Consider the following 10,331-nt stretch of genomic DNA (forward strand, 5'->3'; position numbering starts at 1 on the left):
AACAAAACAAAAAATCCTGAAATCTGGTTATGTTTGTGAAATATGTTCATTGTGTGCTCTGATAACACGGTTGATGGGCAGAAAATACCCTTTTTTGATTCCATGGAGACTCCTTTAAATAGTTTGATATGTCAAAGTGAATTATGTCCTAATATCATTAGCTTCAGCAACATGAAACAAACATCTAACATGAAAGCAATTGCACTGACGCGAGATAAATTGATTTTCACCCTGTTTTTCTTTCTTCCTTATTTCAGCTGCTCTGCTTCCTGCAATGGATGTTAAGATTCACTCGTTATTTGTCAGCATGGACCAAGCGTTTCATTTGTTGTGTTTGCACATACCTGTTTGTTTAAGAGGTTAATTTTTCCACAAAAAAAAAAATTGGCCTTTATAAAACAGCTCTATAGCAAAATTTCCAGCAGTGACTTTTATTTTTCAACCTTAAATTAGATATGAAATCAAATGAGTAATATATTATGGAAATACATGAGACATTAGTACCGCCGTTTTATCTTTAAGGACCAAATTCCCATTTTTCTTTGTGACATATTGTGATATCATATAATCGATGTAAAAGAAGGTGTAATGTGAATATTTGGATGGAATCGCTCATATCATGGTAGGATTTTTACCCCTTGACAAATAGACGATGTAGTATCATGACATGGGATACATAACTAGCTTATATCTACTGACATATTTAGATTTGTGCTGTTTTGTGCTGTTTAGGTGACATAGCTGATTTAAAAATCAACATTTCAAAAAGATTTGGTATTTTTCACTGTTTGAAGCCATATCTTTAAGCCTTGTTTTATTCTTGCACTAGCACATAATTTATTTTCGCAAACTTCATTATCTTTTTTTTTTCACAAGTTTATATTGAAACATTCAAACTGAGCAAAATGTGGAGCTGTTGTAGTAAAGGTATTAAACATTTTACAGTATTCAAACAACCTTAAAATTAAAATCTGCGGTTGTCCTTTTCATTTGTGTTTGTCCAATTACTATCATTATTGTATAAGAAACTTGTTTGCTTTATGATACCTGCTGTTTAGAGATATAGAATAAGGTTTGTGTGCGCGAGTGTGCGTGTGTGTGTGTGCGCAAGGCCATTTTATTTTATTTTTATATGTCAAACACTGGACTAGAATAATTTTTTTTTTTTAATTTGTGAGACATTATTTGTGCGACGTCAGTCGAGCCAAGTCAAATTCTGATTTGATTTGAATAGGGCTTTCACGAACACACAGCGGCACGGTACACAGGATTGTTCCAGCCAAACACATTCAGTTTGTTCAGCTACACAGGGTTGTCTACACTCAACTGTCTCTCAAATGAATTTGAACTCCATTTTTGCAGTTTTTTTGAACCCCACCTTAAGGCCTTGTCCACACGGACACGGACGCTTTTTTATGGAGATGGTCCTCACTGCAGAACATGAAATCCATGGGGAGGATTTCCTCCTCCCACCTTACATATACCTAAACCTACCCAGCTCCACCCCCTGATCCCTAACCCCACCCCTAAATCTACCCAGCTCCGCCCCTGATCTCTAAACCCACCCCTAAATCTACCCAGCTCCGCCCCTTATCCTATACCCACCCCTAAATCTACCCAACCCCACCCCCTGATCCCTAAACCTACCCAGCTCCACCCCCTGATCCCTAACCCCACCCCTAAATCTACCCAGCTCCGCCCCTGATCTCTAAACCCACCCCTAAATCTACCCAACTTCACCCCCTGATCCCTAAACCCACCCCTAAACCTACCCAACTCCAACCCTGATCCCTAAACCTACCCAACTCCACCCCTGATCCCTAAACCTACCCAGCTCCACCCCCTGATCCCTAAACCCACCCATAAACCTACTCAGCTCCACCCCCTGATCCCTAAACCCACCCCTAACCTTACCCAGCTCCACCCCTCAGATCTGGATCCGACTCCACCCCCTGGATCTCGTGTACTGCAATGAGATGCCACTGTTTTTACACGGTTCGGCCGTTCACCCAAACGAAAGCGCAGTATCATGACACTGAAACTGAACATTTTTGAAAACCCCTGCCAGGGTGAGGATTTTCAGAAACGCCGGTTACTGTGATTTTGTGTGGACCGTAAAACCGTGTTTTTTGCCTTGCGACGACAGTGTGCACCGTTGAACCATAGACAGTAGAAGAAATGGACACAGCCCCATTGATTTCAACGGAGAAGACTGAAGCCCGATTATTGCACTTCCTGTCTGATGTCTGAGCGAGTGCGCGGTCTCAAACTGAGCGTCACGACAGTCTGACAGTTGTAAATCTTCTAGTAGCTGTGCCAAGACAAATCTGAATCACCTAATTCCTCAAAAACGTTGAAATATTTTGTCCCGTTGCTTTTGTGGACTCTCTATCTATGGGCTTCTCTTGACTTTATGCCTCCGTGTCCCCCCGATTGCCTCAGAGACAGTAAAAGATTGTCCGCGAGCTTCTCCTCCTGTCTATACGGTAACTTTCTTGTGCAACAGAAAGTCCCGCGGTTATGACGGAATCGTTAGCCTATTTTTTACAAAAACGGCTTCTACTGGGCCGTATCGTAAGATACAAAGTAATGGAGCGTTTTATACATTGTCGTGTTTCTTTAGAAATAAATAATGGACAAATTAAGTCTTTGGACGCCTCAGACGTAAAGTTATTCGCTGTCAAAGAGACGTTAAAATGAATGGGAGTCAATGGGATGCTAACGCAGGTGGAGTTCTGCTACAATGGCGGCTCCCAACTTCCAGCTGATGGATTACCCCCTTTTTTGTTAGGCTTCTGATTGGCCGACGTGGCTTTACGGTTAGGGTTATATCGCCCCCTGCTGGTGTGGCATGCCCTTGACAGCGCTCGATAGCAATTTTTCGCATTTTCATGTGGACAGGATTAAATAAAATAACCGTGTGCGTGTGGACAAGGCCTAATACCATCGAAATCTATTTCCTTTCCCCAACCCCACAAAATTCAAGGAAAATGTAAGAAAGCAATCGCATGAGACAATATCAAACGGCAAACCACTGAGAGAAACCACTAAACACACAGTAACCCACAGTTGATCCCTGTAGCAATCCGCATTGACTTAAACCCAAATACCACTTCTCAAACCAGAAAAGAGTTTTGCACTAAAGTTATTCTTGGTCTTCTTCTTCTTCGATAAATAGCAATAGAACACCGAACATAAACGTGAACCAACCGTGTAAAACAACAAAAGCTTTCTGTGCTCTTAAATGATGCTATTTTGTTTAAGAATATTATTTGTTTATAGAGATACAACATTGAAGATGTGTGATGATGGCTGTAAAGTTAAAGAAACCCCGTCTATGACACGTACATTCAATCAAGTTAAATGCTTCCTGTTTCCTCTTGTGATCGTTTTGAAACAATCATTTTCACCTTTTTTTTTTTTTTTTTTTTACAAGGAAAAGTAGAAGGCTGTCCCAGAAACATGAAGACATGCTGTGTGTGTGTGTGTGTGTTTCAACACTAATGACATATTTACAGGGGAATATTCATACAGGCCCGGAGAGATCTGCGAGTCAGAGGCCTTGAAACATATACTTACTGCTTCTTGTTCGTAAACGAGTCGTCGCTAAATCATTTGTCCGTACTGCCATGTTTCTGGGACTTTATTTTCTCGTGGATCAAAAGGCGTCAAATCGACTCATATTACCCATAACGTGTGATTGAAGCTGGTTTGGATCTATAATCGATCATGGAAATTTCTGGAAACGGTGGCTTTCCTGTTAAAACTGCTTAGTGGTGTTGCTGGGTTCGTCTGTTAGAGGAAGCATAAGTATGTGCCTTCATGTAATCTTCTCGGTGAGCTTGTTTTTAAGAAGCTGAAGCCAGCCAGTTGTGTTTGCACTAAAACCAAATTGCTTTCGTGATGTTGGTTGTTTTGAGCAAGCTTGTCGCGTCACTTTAGCGAGTATGCATGAGGGTCAGTTCTAGGGAAAGAGCTTGTGTGTCTTTTGACTTCGAAACTAGTGCAGCTTAGCAAATCCCTGGAATAAAAGCTCCGCTTCGTCCGGTCACGTCATCGTTTAAAAGAAGCGCCGAACGCGCGTACAAACAAACACGCCACGCGATATGTAACGTGTCCGTGGAAAAGCCTGTCACACATTTTCTCTGAATCAGTGGGAGTGCATGAGTTCATGAGGTCGCCTCGAGACTATTGGTCATGCTGTTATTGGTTTGTGTTGCATTTGTAATTTATTTTTCTTTTGTTTATTGAAACCTAAAAAAGGCCTACATGCTTTTCAGTCTTACAAATGCACCTTATTCTCACCCGTCCGGAAACGACGGGCTTTGTAATATCTCTAATTTAGCACCTTACTACACAGCATGATTTCACTTTATGCCGGTTTTGCTATACTTCCATGCATATGATTTGAAAAGAAAAAATAAACCTTATATATTTTGTGAAAATATTTAAAGGGATGTGCCAAAGTTTGGAGGCGATCTCCCTTGTTTGTATGTTTATTATTACTTTTTTTTTTTTTGCTTTTCCTTCTGCTTCAGTTATTTCAGTGGTATCTCATGTAACCTTTCTTACAAATGTGTTTAGAAAAAAAAAAATATTTCAGCAAACAGTATCATTACTTGCCATTTTACAGTAAGCCCTGTATTTTCACGTATATTTACCAGTGATGTGTATTTGTTATTAAACAGAAAATAGCCGTAAAAGCTTCATTATGTTACATAATATTGTGACTTTTTTCGAAAAACTGTGAAGACTTGCATATACTTTATACAGAAGTATTAAGCCTTAATGCAAAAGACTAAAAAAAAAAAAAGAGTGGAAGAATAACTGATTGTTGCAAAGTAAGGATGATTTTTTTGTAAATGTTACCAGCACCTTTTTTGTAATTTTCACTCTCTGAGGTATTGTAAGTTCACTCTGTTTGTGAAGTTTGAATATGAAGGAATAAAAAAAAATAGTACTTTCCTGTACATTAAAGGATGGGATGATTTGTGTTTTTATTTCTGGACCTGTGGCTGTATTATAGAAAGTCAAGAATGTGTTTCTGTAAAACAGCCCCTGTTGGATTTTGTGCAAATATCAATGTCCATAAATCAGCCAAAGACAAAAACAACTAACAAGTAATAATCTTAAAGGGATAGTTCACTTTGAAATTCATTTTTGGTATGTTTTAGCTTACCTCAAGGGCATCCAAGATGTAGGCAGAGATGTATAAAGCACTAGAAACCCGGACTTGAGTAGAAGTACAAGTGCTCTATCAAAAAGTGACTTGAGTAGAAGTTAAAGTGCTCTTTAAGCACCACACTTAAGTAGAAGTACTAAAGTATTCAACATTTTTTGTACTTAAGTATTGTAGTAGTTTATTTTAAAATTCACTACTTAAGTACTAAAAGTACAAGTATTGTGTCATGTAATTATTAAAGAAAGCAGTCAAAAGTTTGAACTAGCAATCAAATAAGGCACTTTGGCGGGATACAAATTTGCTTTGGCGGCCGCCAAAAAAAATGTCATTGCAGGACAACCCCTGCATTAGTTGTCAATGTGTGTCAATCAATACCATTACCCTATAAAACTGGCGTGCGATTTAGGCAGCATGAAAGCCAACTTGCAACGAATGATTCGTAAAATTTGTATAATTGTAACGAGTAACTAGCAGAACATTAAAAAAATATCGAAGTAAAAGTATTAAATTCATTGAAAATACCTACTGAAGTAAAAGTAGAAGTATGAGAAAAAAACAATACTGTAGTAGAGTACAGATACAGCATTTTAGTACTTAAGTACAGTAGTATTTCTATACATCTCTGGATGTAGGTGTCTTTGTTTCCGCATATTTTCAATTTTGATATTTTTAGGTCAAGCCGTTCTTGTCTGACAGTCATATAATGGAGGTCTATGGTCACCACCTCAAAGAGCATGCACAGAGAAGTCCAAATTAAACATGATTTAATGACTCGTAAATGTAAGTACACATCGATGGCCTAAGACACGAAACAAGCGGTTTGTGTGAGAAAACGAACAGTATTTATATCTTTTTTCTCTCTTTCGCGTGTACGTCACAATTGTTTACACAGAGTTTTCGGAAGTGTTATCCTCACTGTGAAGATCTAAACATATTTAGATATACAGGAAATCGCAATGGAAGACGATTTCGATATATCAACAGACAACATTGATTTTTTTTTTTTCCCGCAAACGCGCGAGAGATCACCTCTGGCGCTTGCGCAGACCAAAGCGTCCGCACCGGTTACAAGAGGTAAAAACGATATAAATACTGTTCGTTTTCTCACACAAACCGCTCGTTTCGTGTCTCAGGCCATCAATCGCAACTGTAACCTTTCATTCAAGTGCTTTTAGGACACGCGTTCCTGGGTAAACATATTCTGCTGATCCTGGAACAGCATTCTGGTCCAAAAAGGTAGTCCATATCCCTATCCATAAACCTAACCCTATCCATAAGTTACTCCTAAAACCCTGAGGGAAATGATGGTGAGTAACTGGCTAAAACTGTAAAAAGTGTTCCTCAAATCTGATTGGTTGATTTGAATGTCGATCCAGAATGATGTTGGTGAAGTCTGGTTCTGCAGTTTTGCGGATGATGCATCTGGATGTCAAAGTTTGCACTAACGCATGTGTTTATGAGAGGGATAGTTCGTACAGAAATGAAAATTCTGTCATCATTTATTCACTCTCGTGTCATTCCACATCTGCTTCTCTCTTCTGCAGAACTAAAAAAAAAGTAACGGATGATAAAATGAACGTTTCTCTGTGAACTGTCCCTTTAAATATATTTATCACTGTTAGAGCATGTGACTCATTTACAAGGTAACTGATCAGTTTTCTTCTGTGATTAAAAAAACTGATTCAAACTGATCATCTGCCGCAGCTCAAGTGTTTATCTCTGTCTCTCACACATACACACACAAATAAAAAACACACACGTTTCTGGGTTTTGGCCTACAGAAATATGTCCTCCCTGCCGCTCTGTAAGTCCGGATTATTTATTTCCACAGGGATGTCGAGTCAAAGGGTTTATTGTCATCTGCACAGTGAGGAAACACAAGCTTTTCCTGTACAATGAAATTCTTTCAATTGCTGTCCACAATGAATGCCAGGGCTTGTGCAACGTACTTTAAAAAAAGAAACAAACACACACACACAAAATAAAAATGCTATAGAATAAGAATAGACTTAAGGAGTAGAATTAAATGTAGTAAATCCAATCAATATGTGTCAATATTTGAGGGAAGTGGCGTCTGAAACCATAGTGGACGTTATGGAGTGCACTCATTCAATCCCATAATGCACCGCAATAACGAGTATGTTAACTCAACGGCTAGGGAATACCCATAATGCACTGTGAGGGTCGCTCTAAATGAATTTCCAGGACCATTTCGCAGCTGAATCAACCATCCATTTGGTGCTCTGCTGGTCCAATGTGGCCACAGCGTAATATCATACAGGAATATATTCATTTTTAATTGATTATTAAATTGTTTAATTAAGGCTTGTACATAGTTTCAGAGTTCAAGATAAGTCTTTTCATTACTGGAGCTGCAGTTTGCTAAGTTTCAATTGATTATTACAGTTTTTTCCGATTGCTAAGCGACAGTGAGCACAACTGGAGCAGTGTTGGGTAAGTTACTCTAAAAAAGTAATTAATTAGTTACTAATTACCTCTTCAACAGTGTAATTAGATTACTGTACTAATTACTCTCTCTAAAAAGTATTTAATTACTTTTAATTACTAATTACTTTCGAAATCTCAACCAGCTGAATAATACAAGGATAGACATGAATCTGTTTTAATTATTTCAAATAAATACTATGAATTATCCTTAAACTGACCAAGGTGGAGAAGGTTACATTATAAAAACATACTTTTTAGCATCAGACAATACATTCTGATGTTAAACCCACTATTGTTTTATGTCTGATCTCATGACATTTTACACGTTTTTCATACATATTTTACAATAATTCATACGAATTTGTACGAGTGCGGTTGTACAATTTAGACACGTCATAAAATGCATACGAATCGCTGTGAGATCGGATTGATTTATACACAGTATTTACCTCAATTACGTCAGAAGTAACTGTAATTAAATTACAGATAAATTAAGAGTAATCCCTTACTTTACATTCTCAAGGGAAAAGTATTTAAATTACAGTAACTAATTACTTAGTAATTAGTTACACCCAACACTGAACTGGAGCTACAGTACATGGGCAAAACTCTAACTCCAGTCTGCACAGCAGCAGTTCACGTGGACCAAACTCTAGTTAGTTTTCCATTGCTTGAACAAACTCTACACACTTATCCCATGACTTTGGATTTACAACACTTTGTTCAAATGCTAACACACTGCTGTCAAAACTGTGAACCACACATTCAAAACACAATAGATTTCTGCCTTGCCTTTCACACACTGCTGATTTTCAAACAATTTGAGCTGAAAGGCTGAAAACTTGTGGCCTAATGCTTGAGAGAGGCAGTATTACAGTATGTACTTTTAGTTTCTACCTTTTTTCTCGTTACTGTAATTCTGTTACTATACAGACTATTTACAGTAAGCAAACTGCTAATTTTCAATTGTTATGTTCTAAAAATGTAAATATATCAAATGAAAGAATGTCACTCGTTTCTTTGAAGAAAATATTACTCACTGAAATTGTTGAAACTGTAAAGATGAAAAGTTTGTATTTTCTGTGGTGTTTTTCCTCTCTGTGTGTTCTGAGTGACAGTGTGTGTTATCTCAGTGAGGGTTGTGGACACTGAGCCGTGTGTTAAGAGTTGTGCTCAGGTGCTCCTGAGTTTGTTCAACTACAATCATGGTACATCCCAGGTCTAATATCTCTCACTGTAGTTTGATGTCAAACACCGAACACTTTAACGCTTAAAGGAGTAGTTCACTTTTAAAAAACTTTTGCTGATAATTTACTCACCCCCATGTCATCCAAGATGTCCACGTCTTTCTTTCTCAGTCGAAAAGAAATTAAGGTTTTTGATGGAAAAATTCCAGGATTTTCTCCATATAATGGAGAGAAAATCCTGGAATTCAAACTCTTTCGTCAAAATGAACAAATCTTTTTTTGAGTTCATTCATCGAACGAAATGAACGAGTTGACCCTCGAAAAGATGTTCATTTTGATGAACGAGTTTGAACCGGAGAGTCACGAACGCGCATCACAAAACTTATAAAACTTACTTTGTTATTTATTTTTGAAATGAGCGATCGTTTCACTTGATAAAACCCTTATTCATCGTCTGGTGTCGTTTAAAGCCCTTTCAACAGTTTACACTGAAACTCTCATTTGGACCTTGAACTGTTTGGTTCCCAATGAAGTCCATTAAATGGAGAAAATCCTGAAATATCGTCATCAAAAACCTTAATTTCTTTTCGACTGAAGAAAGAAAGACATGGACATCTTGGATGGCATGGGGTGAGTAAATTATTATTTTTTTTAAGTGAACTACTCCTGTGTTTACATAATAAATGTGTGTGTACTGTGTATAATTATTTTGAATACACACATATGCATATATGCATTTAAGAAATATTTGCATGTTATATACGATGTATATATAATTTATATTATATATAAATATAAATAAGAAAATCTATTTTTTTTAAATTATAAACATGCATGTGTGTATATTTATGTATGCAAAATAATTACAGCTACACAGTGGACACACATATATCATGTAAACAACACAAACTTTTATTTTGAATGTGATAAATCGTAAATCACAAACGGATCACCAACTATCTGGTTACCAACATTCTTTCAAATATCGTATTTTGAGTTCAACAGAAGAAAGAAACTCATACAGGTTTGGAACAATATGAGGGTGAGTAAATGATGACAGAATTTTCCTTTCTAGGTGAACTATCCCTTTAAAGGGATACTCCACTTTTTTTGGTAATAGGCTCATTTTACCACTCCCCCAGAGTTAAACAGTTGGGGTTTACCGTTTTCGAATCCATTCAGCCGATTTTCTGATATTTAGAAGAATATCAGTAACCAGACCGTTTCTGGTCTCATTGACTTCCATAGTAGGCCTATATTTTTTTCCTACTATGGAAGTCAATGAGACCAGACACTGTCCGGTTACTGATATTCTTCTAAATATCAGAAAATCAGCTGAATGGATTCGAAAACGGTAAAACTCAACTGTTTAACTCTGGGGGAGTGGTAAAATGAGCCTATACGCCTTATTCACGGCAGCGCCATCTTTGATTTTTAATGAGAATGAAAGCGAGGCTGTGAGGGATAGACTTGCATCTCTTCAATGGGCTGTACTGTTATTTAATGTGTTTTCG

The 10,331-nt window shown here is 37.5% G+C and overlaps 1 long non-coding RNA gene across 1 annotated transcript; it reads right to left on the reverse strand.

The window, feature by feature from the left end:
* Window positions 1–382: 382 nt before the first annotated feature.
* Window positions 383–4,971, reverse strand: LOC148981552 (uncharacterized). Its single transcript, XR_016168216.1, has 2 exons — window positions 1,827–4,971; window positions 383–1,768 (listed from the first exon to the last, which is right to left on the reverse strand). It is a non-coding gene; the product is annotated as an uncharacterized LOC148981552 (long non-coding RNA).
* Between the last annotated feature and the right edge of the window lie 5,360 nt (window positions 4,972–10,331).

This window comes from Pimephales promelas, chromosome 4, assembly GCF_988280905.1.
Source record: "Pimephales promelas chromosome 4, fPimPro1.hap1.1, whole genome shotgun sequence".
Lineage (NCBI taxonomy): Eukaryota > Metazoa > Chordata > Actinopteri > Cypriniformes > Leuciscidae > Pimephales > Pimephales promelas.